Genomic DNA, 20,476 nt, shown 5'->3' with positions numbered 1-20,476 from the left:
TGCATTCTCTTTAATTCCACTTTAGATTCTGCCTTGCTGTGTTTTGATGATTCAGATATTTTTGTAAATAGCATATTTTTAATATCATCATATTTTTCTTAGAACACTGAGTTCAGTTGTAATTATTTATATTTTAAATGACCATGTTTTTATTTATACCCCTTCTGTCTTTATTGATATTTTGTATCAATCTTAAAAATCTAGGAAATTTTGAGTGCAATTTCCATATTTTCATCTACTAGTGAGTGTCACATATTTCAATTACCTCCACATACAAATGTATACCCAAGTATATATATATATGTGAATTCATTTATATAAAGGTAATGTAATATGAAAATAATAAAGTAGACTTACCTATACATCTAATATACACATATGTACTTGACAAAAAATTTTATTGTCAATAATTATTTAGATTCCTATTGATATTTTCTTTTGCTTTTCATTAAAATGAAACCAGGAAAAGGTTTATAATCGTGCCTTTCGGTTGCTTGTATTCGCATTTCAAGATATGTGTTATGCTTCTTCTTCAGATGTTTGTACAACTCAAATCCCTCCTTATTCTGTTACTTTGAGATTCAGATGGATTGCTCTTGTGTCCTTTTACTGAATTGTTTATTTTTTTAAAACACAGTAATGATGAGACTCCTTGACAAATATATCATACTTAACTCAAAGCAGGAAAGAAAAATCAAGTTCCATCTATGCATTTGTCTGTCCATTTCGTTGCATGCCTAGAAACAACATTTGCTCTTGTTTCTATGAGGATTTGCACAATTCTCTCTTTGATGTGGATTAATTACTAACTTTTGCTTTTGGCATGCATACATACACACAAGTATGCATCATGTGCATATATGTGAATATATAATAATTTTATGATCCATATAAAATCAATGCCCTGCTTCTTATTCGATACAAATTGAAATCTTTGATGTGTTTATGTATTTTTAAAAAATACACATCTTTGAAAAAAAGAAGCATGGAGACACCCCCTCCATCCAAGAAAGTCTGTTCTAAGCAGGTGTAGTAAGTGAAATAACTCTTTGGAAAGAAACTAGAGTCCCCATCATGAAGTGAACATCTGTGTTTAAAGCCTTGGAACGCTAAACAAGCAGCAGTGGAGATCAGTCTTCATGGGCAGATCATGAGTACAAAACTTCTTGGTCTTTGAGGAGAGAGAATCTAGCATACTTGTATTATTTTGTCAAATGTACTATATACTAAAAGGTATTCTCAAGGCTTCCCAAGTACTCAAATCTAATAGCCACTGTATGGTTTGTTTTACTGGAAACTTTTATTTTATGATTTAAAAGTTTCTATGCCATTACATTTTTGCATTTGTTGTTCAGTGTACTTTGTTTTTTATAATTAAAAAAATCTCCAATTAAGTTTGAGATTATAGAACGCCTACTTACTTGGATAGTTCCTAAACTAAAATAGACTTTGGCATGTAGAGAAGATTTAAACACTTTTTTGAATGGATGAAAAATCTCATTATACATTCATAAGCATAATCATAAAAAGATAAATAAAAACAAATCAGCTCATGTAAGGAAACAACCAACCTGTATGGAGGAATCTCAAAATGAGTAAGGGAAAAGTAAGAGAAAGGGGAAGGACAGAGGGAAAGGGTGAAAGACAGACAGACAGACAGATAGACAGAGGAGACAGAGAGGAGGGGACATACACATCAATCTCTCTGTCTGTCTGTCTGTCTGTCTGTCTCTCTCTCTCTCTCTCTCTCTCACACACACACACACAGAGATACACACAAAGAAACAGGGGGAATTAATAGCAGCTTGTAAACTATCTGAAGAGTAATCAGATATGTACAATTCAATCTTTATATTTTCCACAGTAAACCACAACAAATGACAATAAAACTACTTAAGTAGGAATACGTGGAGAGTTGTGCATGTTTTTTGTATATGTGATTTGAGTTTGATTCCACTTTGCGTGTCTGCTGTTTCCATTGGAACATATGACACTGGACTATAGTGAAAATCAAGTTCCCCAAAGACTCCATTATATTAGCTTTGTATTTATTTCTCTATTACAAATCACATATTTAATTGAAAAAGAAAACTTGCTAAACCTTAGCATTTGCAGGGAGTATATCTCAGCAGCCAAAGAATGGAGAAGTTGAGAGTAAATCTCCAAGTGCCTTTTTTATGTGCAGTGCCTTATTAATCTCATACCCTAGTGATTATACACAGCATGTGCATGGTATGAAGAAATGTTGCTGCTTTGTGCCAATGAGTTCAGAGCTAAGCATAAATTAGAAATTTCAAAGCCCATATTAATGACTTTGTGGGCCTCAGTAGAAATATTCAGAATAATCTACAGAGATCCTATTAAAACTCCGATGAAAGACCCAGAGTAGCAGATGTGAGCGTTAGCAAGGAGAACCTTGAATTATTAAACAAGTTAATAACATATGGACATATAGGTCTATCCTGTACAGAATATAGAGAGATATACATATTTATTTTCATAGGTGCATTGAATCATAACTTTAACTTTAAAATTATCTGGATGTTCTTTCGGTTTTTTCTTTACTTTTTGATATAGTATAGTTCCACTATCTCTCCCCTCCCTTTCCTCCCTGCAGGCCCCCCTTATACCCTTCCTTGTTTTCTTTCAGATTCATGTCATTTTAAATAACTGTTGCTATATGCATATACACATATGCACACACACATCCCCAATATATATAACCCCAAATATAACCTGCTAATTTTGTATAATGTTACAGATATATATGTTTTGGGGGCTGACCTTTGGTATTGGATAACCAGTTGTGTGGCTCTTCCTTGGGGAAGACTGCTCCTCCCACTCTCAACATTCCATAGTCTCCTCTAGTTCTTCTGTAGAGTTGAGGCCTTGGTACAGTTGAGAACTTTAATGAGTTCAATCATTTTACATCTGAGAGCTTTGATGAGGTCAAGCATTGCCAGAGGATATTATGAGAGAAGACTGGTCCTGGATATACTTTTTAAAGTCATGTGTGGATTAGAAAGCTGGCTCAGTGACAGAGAGCACTTGCTCTTGCAGAGGTACTGAGTTAGATCCCCCATATCCACATGCAGCTAACAACTATCCACTATTCCAGGTCCAAAGGATTCAATTCCTTCCTCTGACCTCTGTGGTCACCAGGCATGCATACGATGCATAGACATACATGCAAGCAAAACACTCATACTCATAAAAGTAAAGCTAATAAATCTTTAAATTTATAAAGAAAGAATCATGTAGACAGATAATCATAGCTCTATTTGTGACAAGAAGCTGACATATTACTGTAAAGGAAATAAGATCTACTGACTATTTTTAACCAAAGGAAATTGCTAGACCAGTAAGCTGTTTATCGTGATCATACAACTTCCTAGGAAGTAAATTGGAAAAGCAACAATATAACAAACATAGAAATGGCATTTATGATCCACTGGTAATGTTACTGTGATGAATCATTTATGGCTTTAAGTGACTTCTCCTAAAAATGAGAAGTAAGGGAAAGATACCATTGCAGATCATCTTCTTGTGACCTGAGGCCAAAGTTCAGTTCATTAGTGACAATATTCTTTACTGTGTTGGAAAAATGAATTACTGACTTCCCCTCCCACTTACCTTATGGCCTGGTAAGAACATGTTGATGAGATCAAATTTAATCACCTAAGTGGGACCAGGGAAGCATTTTAAGCCACCTGACAGGAACATACCAAAAGCATGTATCTCAAAATAAATGGCTCGAGATGAAAAAGCCATTTCTGCAAAGTGGAGTTAGATTCTGTTTTTTCTACTCAAGAACATATTTTGGGGTTTGCCTAATCCTTAATTCAAAACATGTGCATTTAATGGCATGATAAAAAGAGATAATGTAACAGCTGGCAGCCAAAGGGTTGATTACACAACAACACAAAAGATACTCTCTAGGTGTTGATTTGGGTTCATTTCTGGGGAAATAAATCTATATTTGTTTCACTGAAAATCGTTTGGTCAGAAAATTGCTGAACACCATCTCACTCACTCATCACTTATGCTTTATTGTTCTAAACTGAATCACAGAGCCAACCAAGTTCCTAACCCAGAGGAAAGAAAAACACGACCTGTAGCCTTGAGCCCTTTGTCTGAGAATATAGCCTGCCATTTTTCTTCTTATTTCACATGATGTTAGGTGTACAAAGAGTAGCTATTGGAATCATGGGTCAAGTCAAGCTTGGAATTAGTACATGATAAATAGTTATCTACCTACCTACAGTAATTTCCAGAGGCCATATTTTCACAGTTGGTGAGTAAACCTTTGTGTTAGGCATTTTCTGTTTGTCAGTCCAGAGCCTCCCTCCACTTATATTTTTTTCCACACATGTTATTCAGAGTGGAAGACCTTGTAAGGCGCCTCCACTGTATCCATCAGGTACCTTTTGACTATTCCAGACACTCCCAGGGAGTCTGAAGAACGGGAGGGAAATCATGATAGTTCCATATTTCATCCTCATTACGGTCCAAATGTAGACAGTGATCCTCTAAAATAAAGATCATATGTCAAGTTACCTCCTCATTATCCTTTTAAAATTACACTCTATGTCACTCTCAGAGGACCATAGGCCCCTTCCAGCCCACCTCTGCCCATGCCCCTGGGACTAAATCCTGCCCCACCTCAACCAGTTGTTATGGACACTCATACTCTTGTTAAGGAAAATCCTCCATCCTCCTGTCCTCTAAAATCCCTGCTTCTGGGCTAGTCTTCTTGGGATGAACTCTACGGTCTGTAGTTGCTACTCCATTGGCTGTATTGACTTGGAGATGCCCTGTAGGACCTGTTCTGATGTGAAACTGTTGGAAGGTGGCTGAGCACAGGTGTTCTTTTGAGTACAGCTTTTGTGAGTATAAATAGTCAGTTGTGATTAGGAAGGGCTGGTAGGAAGATAGTACACGATGGAAGTGCAGTGACTAGCTGCATGGTATAGTTCCCAGGTAATTGATGGGCTGGTTATAAACTCTGTGCTCAATTGAGTTTGGCCAGTTTCTGTGGGCATGTTACCATCCTATGATGCTGTAAGTACAATGTCTACTTGCTGCTGCGCCTAGGCTGGTAAGCAGACTGAGTGCCACATGTACACTGAACTGCCTCAGAGGCTTGGGTGGCAGTGGCTGTGTAAGTCTAGACATACAGGCTGCCTGTATTCCTGGGGGAAGCTGAAGTAGTTTAACAATTGCCAGGCTATCCATAAGAACTCACTTGTGCAGTTGTCCCATAGGTCGCAGTAGTTTGGGGGCACTTGCACATGGATTAGAATAACTTTTTGGGAGTTCCTGACTCCAGAAGAGATTGAAGGCAGTGCTGGAAGCCAGGAACTGGCACACAGAGGGCACAGGGTGACCTCACACCACTGGTATTTCCCAATGGCTGCTGCCTCTGGAACTACAGGTCAGCAACAGGCATGTGGAGGTCAAAACACAGACCTCACCTCTGTTGGTAGACGCCAATGACTGTTGTCTCTGGAATTGCCGGCAGATCTGAGAACTGGGAACTGGTGTGTGAGGGTCAGGGAACAGACCTCAGTATGGCTGGTAGTTCCCAATAGCTGCCATCTCTGAGGTTTCAAATTTTAAGAGTGTAGTTAAGAGCTCATCATTATAATATTAGTGATATCCTTTTTATTTTTTATTTATTATTTTTTTCTTTTTTTTAATTAATTTATTCTTGTTACATCTCAATGTTTATCCCATCCCTTGTATCCTCCCATTCCTCCCCCCCCCATTTTCCCATTATTCCCCTCCCCTATGACTGTTCCTGAGGGGGATTACATCCCCCTATATATTCTCATAGGGTATCAAGTCTCTTCTTGGCTACCTGCTGTCCTTCCTCTGAGTGCCACCAGGTCTCCCCCTCCAGGGGCCATGGTCAAATGTGAGGCACCAGAGTATGTGAGAAAGTCGTATCACACTCTCCACTCAACTGTGGAGAATATTCTGACCATTGGCTAGATCTGGGAAGGGGTTTAAAGTTTACCTCCTGTATTGTCCTTGGCTGGTGCCTTAGTTTGAGCCACAAAATTACAAAAATATTTTATTTTTCCCAGTATCAAACAGTGTGTAAATTACTGTCTGGATTTACTATTAAATTATGATTCATCATATTTCTTATGCCTATAATGATTATCATCTATCTATCTACCTACCTATTTATTTATATCCAACACATGTGATTTATAATCTTTTAGCTTTCTTATATCCCTACAGCTTTAGTGTGATAGAGGAAGTCAGTGTTCCATATCATACCATGCTCCCCTCCCTTTGGATAGCATACTCATATCGTTTATATATTTTTTCTTTAGAACTAGTAAAATGCATAAATCAATTATTTTTCGTTATTAATCTGTTTGGTTTTGCACATTAACTCATACATCTACCTCAGTTTTTCTCCTCTTTTAACGATATTTATTTTATTTTTTGCAGATCTCAACATGGTTTAACACTTCTTGCTTTTGCTAATACTTCTTGTTTTTGTTATTACCAGTGCTTTTCTTTTCCCTGATCTCTCCTGGTTTATCTTTTCTTATCTACCGTCCAATCGTGTTTATTCATTTCTTAAATGTACCATTTGAAATTTCTTTGGGGATAATTTACATTGTCTGTCACTATAATGAGTTGAATAATTTATGGTTGGGAATTAAATTTTTCCAGAAGGTCCATACTTCTTTCTGATTTTATTGCTTTATTTAGTGATCTTATCATGTAGTTAAAATCTAATCATGGAAGCCATGAACTATGCTTTCTGTTTACTTTGATTTCTGGGTGTTAATTTCCAGAATTATTACTGCTCAGTGGTTTGGCAAAGGACTTGAGATGGTAAGAATAAGCTGTGGAAGGTAATTACAACTTTCAGACCATAACTTCATACAGCAATGACACATAAAATGTGCTCTAAATGGCTTTAGTCTCAGTTTCTCTGTATGAGTAGATCATATTGGTAAAGGCCATCCTAGCTCAAATGCTTAAACACTAATCATAGTGTTCTGTCTTGTTTGCCTAATAGTTAATTTCTCCTCCCAAGTCATTTAGTTCCAAAGGACAAATATGATTCAAGCAGAAAGTGACATGCCTATATAGTCTTAATTGCGACTGACTGAAAATAGGAACTCAGACAGAATTCTGATTCTCTATATGCCACTGATGCTTATGATTAAAAATCATCCCAGATGAAATAATTTTGATTTATATGATGCAAGACTCACAGACTTAATTGAATCAGTAAATTGCTTAATAGAGAAACTGACATTTTTTCTTGAAATTCTCTTATGATTTAGGTCAATTATCATAACATTTGACAAAAATCCTTCTTTATAGTGTGTGTCTTATAGCAAGAGTCATTCTCTGGCATTAGTAAAGATAAATGTGTCTGCTTATAGTGCAGAACAAAATTGCTTATTTTATTTCTTAGGAATTCTTCAAAGTATGGCAAATCAAGAGAACATTTTATATAAGTGGTTTCAGTGAAATAAAGATACAGAGGGAAGACCTGCTCCTTCCCACACCAGAGACCTGCCCTGGGTCTCCAGCAAATATCCCTCCCATAATTCCAGGTACAATTTCCTCCACCCCATCAGTCCACATGCCAAGCTTGTGATATCTGGCTTCCTGGGGCCACCAGATGAAAGGCTTCTTGACCACACACTGAACTTTCTGAGATCTCCAGGTCATGACCAGGGGCCAGAGCTTACAGAAGGTATGGCAAGAAGATGTGGGGAACCTCCCCAGAACGTATGGAGAAGAGGGCCAGCAAGGCTTGCCTTGTAATTTGTGCATTGGTTTTTTTGTGAAGACAATAGAAGACTCTTAAATGAGACTAGGGGTAAAATAACAACCACAACAACAACAACAACTTCAACCCTGTATGCTGATTGCACAAAACACTGATTTTTAAAAATTTGTATTTGTGTGTGTGTGTGTGTGTGAGAGAGAGAGAGAGAGAGAGAGAGAGAGAGAGAGAGAGAGAGAGAGAGAGAAAGACAGGGGGTTTTATGCATACCATGTACAAACAAGAGCCTATGGAGACCACATAAGGTTGTAGGATCTCCAGAACCTGGAGTTCCAGTCGCTGTATGTGTGCTTGGCATTGAACTTCCATACCCTGCAAGAATGCTAAACCCTCTTAAACACAGACCCACCCCTCCAGTTACAAAACTGGCATATCAACTCGATAACAATGTGATCCTCTCCTGAGCACTGTGCACATCTTCACTGAAAGAAGAAAGGACTGTTGAACAATAAGATTCCATGAACACCTCTCTTCTCTGTGCTGGGATTAAGGGTGATGTGAGTTTGCACAAATCTTGTGCATGATGCCAAAATTGCTGTGCATCATAGGTGCAGTTTTCCTATTGTGTCCAGAAGACACTATTTCCTTGGTATCATCCACAGCACCTGGCTCTAACACTCTTTCCACTCCCTCTCACAGGAATGGCTATCCCTGAATCTGAGGGAGTTGGCATGTGATACAGATGTCCCATTTAAGGCTGAAATTCCATAGTCTCTAATTGTCTGCACCTTGGCCAGTGTGGGTCTCAGCCTTAATCACTGTCTGCTGCAAACAGAAACTTCTCTGTTGATGGTTGAGTGACACATTAGCCCACTGATGATTGGTCAACAGTCAATTTAATACTTTTCAGCTTAGTATCTTCAGTTTCTTTTGAGAGTGTTTTAGAGTTTCCACTGTAGAGTTCTTTCACTTCTAGACCAGATTTATTCAAAGGTAGTTTTTATTGGGAATTGTATTATTTCCATAATTTCTTCCCCAGCCTGTTCATTATTGTTTTTTATGAAACATGGTGAGTTTTGTGTTAATTTTGTTTCCTGCAACATTGGTATCTTCTCTATGACTTTCCTTGTAACTTATGTAATATCTCTAATATATAAAACCATATCCATTAACAAATAAGGTATTTGACTTCTTCCTTTCCTAGATTTATCTTATTTCTTACATTTATTTACTTTTTTCTGAAGTTAAAATTTTCATTACTATATCAAGATGAGAAAGTAAGGCAGGCTTATTTCTGATTTCAGTGAAAATGCTTTTTTTTCCATTTAGTATAGTGTATTCAGCATTTCCTACTTTGTGGGCTTTTTTTTTTTATTGTCCACCCTTTTAGCTACCTTACATTAGATATGAGAGGGAAGAATGCATCATTATCGTTAGACTACTTCCTGCTGATTAGGAGACATGAGCTTCCTGGTGGCAAGTTTTATCATCACTGTCAGGATATCGAGTTTCTGCTTCCTGTTTCCTGGCCAGCCTGCCCAGACAAGATGGCAAGCTCCTGGTTCAGTGAGAAATCTGGTAACACAAAGTAAAGTGATGAAGGATAGAGCTAGAGGATATTGATATTTGCCACTAGAATTAACTTCTCTTTTTGTCAAAGTATCAAAGATGAAAATAATTTATGGATAAAGCTATGCATGAAAAACAAGTCATCTAAGGGGACGTAGATTATCAGGATGAGATAGGACAGGCTGTGGTGATACAATGGGAGAGGAGCGCCCCACTGTCAGAGCCCTAAGGGAGGGGAATGAAGCAAGAGAGGGAGGGAGGATGGAAACACGAAGATATGAGCGAGGGGATAGTAATCAGGATGTAATGTGAATAAATTATAATAAATTTAAAAAGTGAAAAAATGTTAAGGAAAAGGTTAAGTTCAGACCAGCTCACAGCCAAGGAGGCACAGCACATGACTCTAGATAGTGTCAGGCTTGTTATTTCTCTAAAAATTTAATTGGTTGTCAGGCATGGTTACTTCTTCAGCATTTTGAAACCTTTTCAGAACCTGAGTAAAATGTTTCAGTAGATAATAAATGGAAAAGGACACTATGGGGGTTAATGTAACTAAAATTAGTCATACACATGTGTGAAGTTGGCAAAGAATAAAAAAAAGAATAAAAATTTATAAAGAACCATTCTTCTGATGCACAGTAGATTCCATGTTCCTGTCTTCAAACTAAACATTAAATACTTCTCCTACCTCTATGAAGATACCATCATTTCTGCATGAATGAAATCCATCATTGATGATGAACTATGTAATTAGTATATGTTGAATTGTATATAATGTGGTAAATAATTGATTATGCTTATTACTTCCTACATTCCCCTTTTATTTGGACATTTCATTGAAATTCTACTCATCACTGGTTTTGAAAAGTGTGTGTGTGTGTGTGTGTGTGTGTGTGCGCGCGCGCGCGCGTCTGTCTCCACTAGAATCTGGTGAAGTGAATTCTTTACAGCAAAAGCAAAACAGAACAAAACCGAAGACCAGTCCTCCCGTTGTTCTCTTTGCAGCATCCTTTCCATTCCCAGATATCACTGTGGAAATGGATCCAGTTTTGAACAAATTTGAATACAAGTCAAAGTGGGTAATTTGTGAGAAGACAACTTAACAAGTTTGACTTACCATTGCTTTGACTATAAAATGCCCCAAAGCTCACACCACCTCATACATCACTCCTCATGACAATTTAAACTACCATGGAAAATAATATCCCAATCTGATAAAGCAAAAGACTGCATAAGGCAACCATTTTCTTCCAAGGTTTTTAGTGTCACTTCTCCTTTGAATGGAATAGACATACCATTTGAAGACCTTTTTGGTTAGATTTGAGAACAGTCTTCAGATGGTTACTTGATTCCCTTTTTAATATATTTTTCTGTTTGCATTTGATATAATTGTTTTAACACTTTAATTGTACCAGCCCTCAACTGATTCCTTGATATGGAATGATCAAGCACTCTCTCCTAGTTATCTTTTGTTCAGGCATCATTTCTTAGGGTTATTCTTACTTGAGTGAAAACAAGATTAAGTTCCTTTTAATAATTTAAATCCCAGAACTAGAGGTTAGAATGCTTCTGTGGTTGATGTTAACCATGTAGGTAGAATCACTCTGATCTGTGATGAAGATGAGGGTCCTGCATAGATGCCTGGCCTTTGTTTTGAGTTCTGCAGTAAATATCTGTATCATCACATTAAACAATTTCCCTGTTGAGGACCATATTGTCCTACATGAAAAGTAGAACATAGATGACACAGTATTTGAACCACTTCTTGCTCTTAATTATTTGGATATATATATATAGGCTTAGGGTTCAGATAGCATGTGCAACTCAAGAAGATAATAAAACCTTTGCCATTTTCCTCTGAAACTCAGTGGTCACAGGTTTTATATCATGTGTACAATATTTCAAGTTAGCAGTCAATTGCCTGGAAATTTTAGCACACTGTTTTAGCTATCAAAATGGCATGATGAGATTTTCCTGGAATAATATCTACCCAAATAAATTTCCATAGAACTCATGGGAGTCTGATCTGATGTGTCTAAATTATTAGACAGACCTAAGTATTTAAGAGTCCAAGTTATTTTTACAAGTTGAGATGACATTCAAAAGTGTGCCACACTCTCTAGCCAGTCAGCTCAATGACATGGAAAGCCAATTTAGCAATCCTTTACTAGGTTCAGATAATTAAAATGTCCAAGTTAAATGGCTTCATTTTGAAATTGTTTCTTGGGTAGCCATATTCTTTTGGCATTCAGAATCATGTCAAATAAACTGACAAGGAAACCAGGCAAAAGGTTGCTGCAGATATATCCGTAGTCTAAAACATTCTAGATTACTGAAGAGCAATAACAGAGAGATGCCTCTGCTGTTTAAAAAATAATAGCTGTATTTTTGGAAACTCAAACAGGCTCTGTGATTTGTGTCTGCTATGAAAATTTCAAAGTACCCTGAGGGGTTCAGGATGCTGTGGCTATTATACCAGATACCTTTCTAGTTCTTAAGTGGAGGATAGGGTGATAATAAGGTGAAGTAAGCTTAGAATAACATAATTAGTGGCCTTCTTTCCAGGAGAATTTTTAGATTGTGTTGTCCTAAGTTTCAAACAGAGGTAAAGAAGGTTGTAAAAGTGCCTTTTTTTTTTTTTTTTTTTTGCGACCTCTGGCTTCATGGGGCCATATAATTGAGGATATTTTAAAATCTTGGTTTTTAGAACTAATTCCTCTATTTTTCAAGAAGACTTGAATCCCATCTTCTTCCAAAAAGCTTATTGTGGGGGTTAATGATGTCATGTGATTCCTCTACTTACACCATCTACCCTTTCTTTTTATCCTCAACTCCCCCTTATGTCTGTCCCGCCTTCCTCTCAAATGCATGATCTTGTGTTTTATAAATACTACTTTCATATATACACTGTGCATGTGTGTGTGTGTGTGTGTGTGTGTGTGTGTGTGTGTGTGTGTGTATTTTCAGTAATATGGCCAAGTTTGGGGGGCATCAAAGTGCAGTGGCAATAGCACAACAGCACGTTTTGCTTCGGGAGTCTCTTGAGCTCCCCTGCCTGACGACCTGAGTAGATTTAACTATGCTAGGCACTAGGGATTCTGTTATATAGTTTATGGCTGTAGGGTGGGGGAGTGCCGTATTTCTGTCTGATGGAGCATTTTATATATGCATACATATATGTGTATATAAATAAGCCTGTAAAATAATATTTCCCTATGGCTTTCCGAGAGTCATTTATTTCTCCTTCCATCCTCTCTTTCTTTATCACTCTCTCACTTCCCAATTAAAATGCCCCTTCATTTCTTCCCCTTTTCCCAATTATAGCAGCTGAATCTTACTCCTCCTCCCACGCAGAGTTCAGTCAATGTTATGAAAATCGTATGCTCTCATAAAGAGTATTTAAACAGTGACAATGGTTTAAACACATGTTGACTGGGGCTGAGGAGATGGTTGAGTTGTTGAGTGCTGTCTGCTTTTACACAGGACCTAAGTCCAGTTCCCAGTACCCACACAAGCTAACTCACAGCCATCTGTAAAAACAAATCGGGTAGACACAATTCCTTAAGGCCTGTGAGGGCACCTGTATACACAAGCACCCCATATACATAATTAAAAATACCAATAAAGCTCAGAAGATATGTTTATCTGTGATGATGATGAAGGAGATTCATGTAATGGGCGGGTAGGTGTAAAACTGAGAAAAACCTCCCACTGTAACACTCTATAATGGGACAGGTGCAGTAAAAGAAATTTGATATGCAGTTCAGACATTATAGAAAATGTGCACGGTGGATGCTGCTAGAAAAAAAGACTGGAACAAGATGCAACCCACACAATTCTTAAGCCATGGGAGGAAACCTAATCCCCAATGCTATCAAGTTAGAATACTGGACCTTGAACAACCATTAGTTTACAAGGGCAGTGGCCTCTAGTATTGTCCCAGTGTCCTTATAAGTTGAGATAATGGGGGAGGTATCTAACTAATTCCACCTTGCGTGGACATAGCAAGAAGGTGCCATCTACACAGAAATAATCCTTACCAGATACCAATATGCTGGCCTGTGTTTTTTTAATTATAAACGATTTAATTTATAAGAATTTGTTATAGCAGTCTAAATGCACTATGGCACTGTAATAATAAAGGCAAATTTCTTTGTGTGTGTAATGTAACCTGTTCCCTGATAGTGCTATTTTCAGAATTTGGCATCATTTTACTTTTATTATTTTATTTTGATCACTTTACAGCCTTGTCACAGCCCCCTCCCTCCTCTCCTTCCAGTCCCACAATCCATGCCCTCTCCCCACATTTTTCCATCTCTTCTCAGAGATACCATGTATACCAGCCAGTCCTGACACATCAATTTGCAGCAAGACCAAACACATCCTTTCCCATTGAGGCCAGATAAGGCAGCCCAGCTAGGGGACAAGGATCCAAAGGCAGGCAACTGAATCAGAAACAGCCCCTACCTCCATCGTTAGGGCACCCACATGACAATCAAGCTGCACATCTGCTACATCTGTGTCTTGCACGTAGGTCTAGCCCAGACCAGTTTTCTTTTGTTGGTAGTTCAATCTCTGTGAGTACCGATGGGTCCAGGTTAATTTACTTTGAAGGTGCTCTTGTGGTATCCTCTGGCTTACTCAATCCTTCTTTCCACTCTTCTACAAGACTCCTCAAACAATTTAAAAGACATTAAAATGGAGGGTTCCAAGATGGCGGCACTGTATCTGATCTACATCACGGAGACCAGGGACCAGACTGAGAACCACAGACTGAAAGAACTGGAGAACACTACGTGAGTGGGGTCCCACACAGCGCAGACCACATGTGGGCCTGGGCCCAGGTCACACAACAGCCCACGGAGGTCCTGAACCCACACCAGACTTTGGAATGCCCAGGCGCAGTGTGTGGGATGGTGGAACACCAGAGCTCCTGGCCTGGGGAAGTCTGAGGGAAACAGATGAATCTATAGGCCATGCCAGTCCACAGGGAGCCCCCAAGACCACAGGGAAGCCCAAATGACAGTGAAAGGCTACCCAGCAACAGAGTGAGTGGTTCCGGTGGGTCCAGGCCAGAGCCAGGCACCCGGCCTCGGCAGACCGAGCCTGTAAAACTGGGCTGATAGAACTCAGCCAGGTCAATCTCCATGGCCCAGCACGGACACGTGGGAGAAGCTGGACTGCTCTGATGGGCATGTAAGGGGTCTGAATTCTGGCCACAACTCAGTGGGACTGAATCGCCAAAGGTGCGCAATCTAGACTGGTCCATTATCTAGACTGGTCTGGGAAAGAACCTGACTTCTGGCCACAGCGGTCCAGGCTTGGACAACTGGGCAGTAAAAACCTGGCCTGGCAAGTCCCCATGGCCCAGCGGAGTCTCCCACATGCTTGGGGGAGGCTAGACTGCCCTGAGGAGTCAGGACAGAAAATTAAGCAGCAGCCCAGAATACAGCTGGTCTGAATCCCCTCAGTAGCGTCAACAGAAACAGGCAGAGGCCTACCTCTGCTGACCCAGCCAGGAGCTTAAGGTGTAGAGAAAAGTCTCCTGGAGCAGAAACCAGGTCACCTGCCAGTTCCAGGGAAGAACTCCCTGATCCACATAGGCAACGACAGGTGACCTATAAGTATTCATCAACTATCCTCTCTCAATGACCAGTGAAGGACACCAGAAGCTACCACCCAACATCAGAGATAGAAAGATGACTAAAGGACAGCTTAAGAGCACAAATAATAAAAACCAAAAAAACCTCGGCATATCCAGATCCTAGCTATCCCAAGGAAAGCAACCTTGAAGAACTCAAAACACAATCAAAATATAAGAAAATGACCTCAAATCCTTAGTAATGAAATGATAATGGAGGAAACGAATAAAATCCATAATCGAATGCAGGAAGGCGCATCCAAACAGGTGGAAGACATAAAAAAGGCCTAGGGAGAAGCACTGGAAAAAAATTCAGGAAATAAAAACAACCAGATGAAGGAAATCAACAAAATAGTTCAAGATCTGAAGATGAAAATGGAAACAGTGATAAAGGCACAGACAGAAGAAAAATGGAACCGAGAGGCCTTAGAGAAGAAAGCAAGCAACACAGAGGCGAGCTTCTCTAACAGAATCTAAGAACTGGAGGAATGAATCTTAGGACTTGAAGAGACAATCGTAGAACTCAAAACAACCATGAAAGAAAATGCTAAATTTGAAAAATTCCTGACACAAACATCCATGAAATCAAGGACAGCATGAAAAGACGAAACCTGAGAATAATAGGCATTGAGGAAAGAGAAGATGCCTGACTCCAAGGCCCAGAAAATATCTTCAACAAAATCACAGAAGAAAATTTCCACAATTTGAAGGAGATGCATACAAACATACAAGAGGACCACAGAACACCAAATAGAATAGATCCAAAAAGAAAATCTTCCTGCCACATAATAATGAAAACACAAAATATACAGAACAAAGAAAAATATTAATAGTGGCAAGAGAAAAAGGCAAAGTAACATACAATGGCAAACCTATCAGAATTACACATGACTTCTTAGCAGAGACCATAAAAGCCAGAATGGCCTAGACAGAGGTCCTGCAAACCCTAAGATATTACAGATACCAGGCCAGACTACTATACTCAGTGAAACTATCAATAACCATTGATGGAGAAAATAAAATATTCCATGACAAAAAGAAATTCAAACAGTACCTATCCACAAATATGGCTTTACAGAAGTTACTAGAAGGAAAACTCCACCCTAAAGGGACTAGTTAAAACCAAAGCTACAAAAGAAATAGATAACTACACCATTTCAAAAACACAACCACACAAACTCTCTACTGTAACCAACATAAAAAAATTAAGGGACTTAACAGTCACTTGTCATTAATAGCTCTCAACATCAATGGTCTCAATTCTCCAATAGAAGGACACAGACTAACTAAATAGATGCAAAAACAAGATCCAACATTCTTTTGTCTTCAAGAAACACATCTCACCCACAATGACAGACATTACTTCAGGGTAAAAGGCTGGAAAAAATATTCCAAGCAAAGGGTCATAAGAAACAAGCTGGTGTAGCCATTTTAATATCTAATAAAATAGACTTTCAGTCAAAATTAACAAAAAGGGATGAGGAAGGACACTTCATACTCATCAAAGGTAGAATCAACCAAAGGACATTATAATTCTGAACATCTATGCTCCAAATACAAGGACATCCATATCTGTAAAAGAACTATTAACAAAGCTTAAACCACACAGCAATCCCCACACATTAATAGTGGGAGATATCAACACCTACTTTCACTGAAGGATAGGTCATTGAAACAGAAACTAAGCCGAGAAATAAGATCATTAGCCAATGCCATGAATCAAATGGATCTAACAGATATTTACAGAATTTTCACCCAAACACAAAGGATTATACTCCTTCGTTGCTCGTGGGAGTGCAAACTTGTACAACCACTTTGGAAAACAATCTAACGCTATCTCAGAAAACCGGGAATAAGGCTTCCTCAAGACCCAGCTATTCCATTCCTTGGAATATACCCAGAAAATGCTCCACCACCCAACAAGGACATATGCTCAGCTATGTTCATAGCAACCTTATTCATAATAGCCAGAACCTGGAAACAACCTATATGCCTCTCAGTTGAAGAATGGATAAAGAAACTGTGGTACATTTACACCGTGGAATACTACTCAGCTATTAAAAAAAAGGAAATCCCAAAATTTAAGGACAAATGGATGGAACTATAAATGATCATACTGAGTGAGTTAACCCAGAAGCAGAAAGACTCACATGGTATATACTCACTTATAATTGTGCACTAGCCCAGAAGGCATGTCCTCACAAGTTGCATCGCATCACATATTCTATAGCTCTAGTGTTCATACGGTAGTTATCAACCTCCCTATGCCTCAGGGGGACAAGCTTCAAGTCGCACTACAAGAGCTGCATATAAGCTGAAGAATCTTTGGAATCAGTTCTGGAAATCTCACAATGATAACCTTCGTGTGGTAAAAGTGCTGGTATTTTCCTGCTGTTCATGCAATAACACGAAAGACAGAGCATATGAATATAATTATAAGTAAGTAAATATATGATGATATAATTAGCAGAAGAGTGTAACAGGGGTTTGAAGATTAAAAGAAAAAAAATCTCTGACATAAAAATATCCTTACTTCTCTCTCTTGGTCACATGAATCTGATTTGAAGGTTACATATAGTATGTATGCACCCTATCTGTGTACAGAGTGTTTGTCTATGTGAAAAGAAATAAAAACAAAAGTATCCATTACTTGTATTCATTACGATAATGCTCCTAGCTTCGGAGCACTGTTTATGCTTCTACGTCCCACTGCAAATCTTCAACTCTTAGTGTAACCAAGTATATGAGACAAAACAGTCAGTATGGGCTCCTGTTTTTAATAGTGGCTTCCTGAAAGTCACACTACCTTGTCAGTTACCTCATTTGCTTCCTGCTATCACTTGCTTGTTAAACACCTGCGTTTTATGGCTGAATGTTTTTGGATGATTCTTACGGACTCATCCTTCTGAAAGAAGCAATTAATTTAGTTGGGAAATTGTAGAGATGCCATTCTATTAAAAAGTAAAGTATCTATTATATATGTACATGATATATAATATCTGTATATATGTGTATATTATACATCTCTGTCTCTGTCTCTGTCTCTGTCTCTGTCTCTCTCTCTCTCTCTCTCTTTCTGTGTGTGTGTGTGTGTGTATGTCTGTGTCTATGTGTGCATTAAGCAGGTAGCCAAACTGTCTGGGGTTCTCACTATAGTTTGCTACTTATAAGCCATGAGCCTCCTAGACAAATATATATATATATATATATATATATATATATATATATATATATATGTATATATATATATACACACACACAAATTGTATATAAATAAACAAATATATATATATATATATATATATATATTCAGTTTTAGTAATTGCATAGAAGAGGGGTGATCAGTACCTCTTTATATGGTGGAACAATTAATTGGCATCTGTAATGTCCCTAGAGCCTGATTGGAACACAGTGAACAAGTGTGACTTTTGCAACCGCCATGACTTTCCATGGAAAGCGTCTCAATTTTGTATTTCTAATTTAACTTTGGGGAATAATCCTAACTGATAGTCTTCCAACTTCTTAACGAATATTCTTAATTCTTTCAAAAGTACTTGCAAATTTTATACGTGATCTTTGATCATAGTCACCTCCCTTATTACTTATCACTTAATAACATGTACTTGTGCCCATAAAAGGCTGCTAATTCATGAGGAAGTCATTACACTGAGACGATAGTTTTCAAATCTCCTCCTGGGGAAACTTGAGGACATTTTTTTTTCCACTATGGTACCAAATTGTGACCAACATGGGAGAAATAATTCCTAAATTTTCCATATTTTGCTGTGTTTGATGGATTTCCCTTTTGCTTTTTGCAGAAGGGTGAGTTTGCAAACCCTGGCTGTGGTCAGACTTCCTTTGCTTTGTTTAATGGAGTGTTAAACCCAGTCTGAGTTACAGACTTTGGAAAAGGATAAATTCTCCACACAAACTTAAAAAAAAAAAACCACAAAAATCCTGTAGTCTGTCTCTCTTTTTGGTAAGGAAAATTGTTAACCCATTTGTAGTGCATTTTTAATCGGCCTGTGTTGAATGTTCTCTCTGAACTGCTCTTCGGGATGGGGGTTGTGGGGATGAAAGAGCATTAGGAAAGTCTTCCTTTTGAAAGTTGATTTAGTGAGGGAGGTTTACAAATTTACACATCTCAGCCTATATCCAAGGAAATAAGAGACAGCTGGGGTCGAACAGACATTCTAGCATTTCTGCTTGGTGCAAAAATGGAATAAGAAGTTATGCATCACATCTCTAGAATGCACTTAAAGGGCGTGCTGCTAATACAGCTGTGTGATTTGATACACCTCTGAAAACAACCTCATTTATGTGTTGCTGTTATTGTGTAAGTATAATTATCTTTAAATTTGTGTCCAGGAGCAAATGAAATAGATACATGACAACCTAGTTCAATCCCCATAATACATATAGTAGGAGAGAGCCAACTCATATAAGTTGTCCTGTGACCTCTGCGTGTGGGCATGTGCACACACACATGTGAGTGCATGCACATCTGCACACACACACACACACACACACACACACACACACACACACGGGAAAGAGAGACAGAGAGAGAGGAGAGAGAGAGAGAGAAGAGAGAGACATAGACAGAGGCAGAGACACACAGAAACAAAAAGAGAGACAGAGAAAGAGACAGAAACAGAGACAGAGGGACAGAGAAATGCAATATATATATATATAGTTTAAATTAAAAATTCTTGGGGGATAGTTGCAGGGACAGCCTTTGACATGAACTCTGGTGGCCATGATATGATCGCTTCCCCTTGGCGGTGTGGACTTTCAGGCACACAGAGGAAGGGAATGCAAGCTATCCTGATGAGACCTGATAGGCAGGCTGTGGTCAGATGGTGGGGGAGCACCCCTACTCCATCAGAGGTCTAGGGGAGAAGAATAGGGCAGAAGAAGGAGGGAGGGTGGGAACCAGAAGACAGGAGCAGAAGCAAGGGGGTAGCAATCAGGATATAATGTGAATAAACTATAATAAATAAAAAATTTGTGCTGGAGAGATGGCTCAGCAGTTGGAAGCACTGACTGTTCTTCTGGAGGACTCAGGTTCAATTCCCAGCACGCACATGGCAGCTCACAACTGTCTGTAACTCCAAAATCTGACACCCACAGACATATAATGCACAGAAAATAAAAATAAATAAATTATTAAATAAATAAATACAAAATTTCACAAAAATTTAAATATCCTTCAGATGGTCAACACACTCCAAAATCTGAACCTTTACTTTAATTTTTTCTCTCATCGTAGATGACCACATCTACCTAATTCTTTTTTTTTTTTTTTTTTTTTTTGAGACAGTGTTTCTCTGTGTAGCCTTGACTGTGTTGGAGTCACTTTTGTAGACCATCCTGGCCTCGAACTCACAGCGATTCTCCTGCCTCTAAGTGTGTGTCACCAGCACACACTGCAGACACCTCTTTCTTGATCCAATAGCATAATTGTAGCTCATTCTGAGAGACTTTTCTTGTGTTCT

Source organism: Acomys russatus, chromosome 8 (assembly GCF_903995435.1).
Source record: "Acomys russatus chromosome 8, mAcoRus1.1, whole genome shotgun sequence".
Classification (NCBI taxonomy): Eukaryota; Metazoa; Chordata; class Mammalia; order Rodentia; family Muridae; genus Acomys; species Acomys russatus.
Note: the sequence above shows the minus strand (reverse complement) of the source record.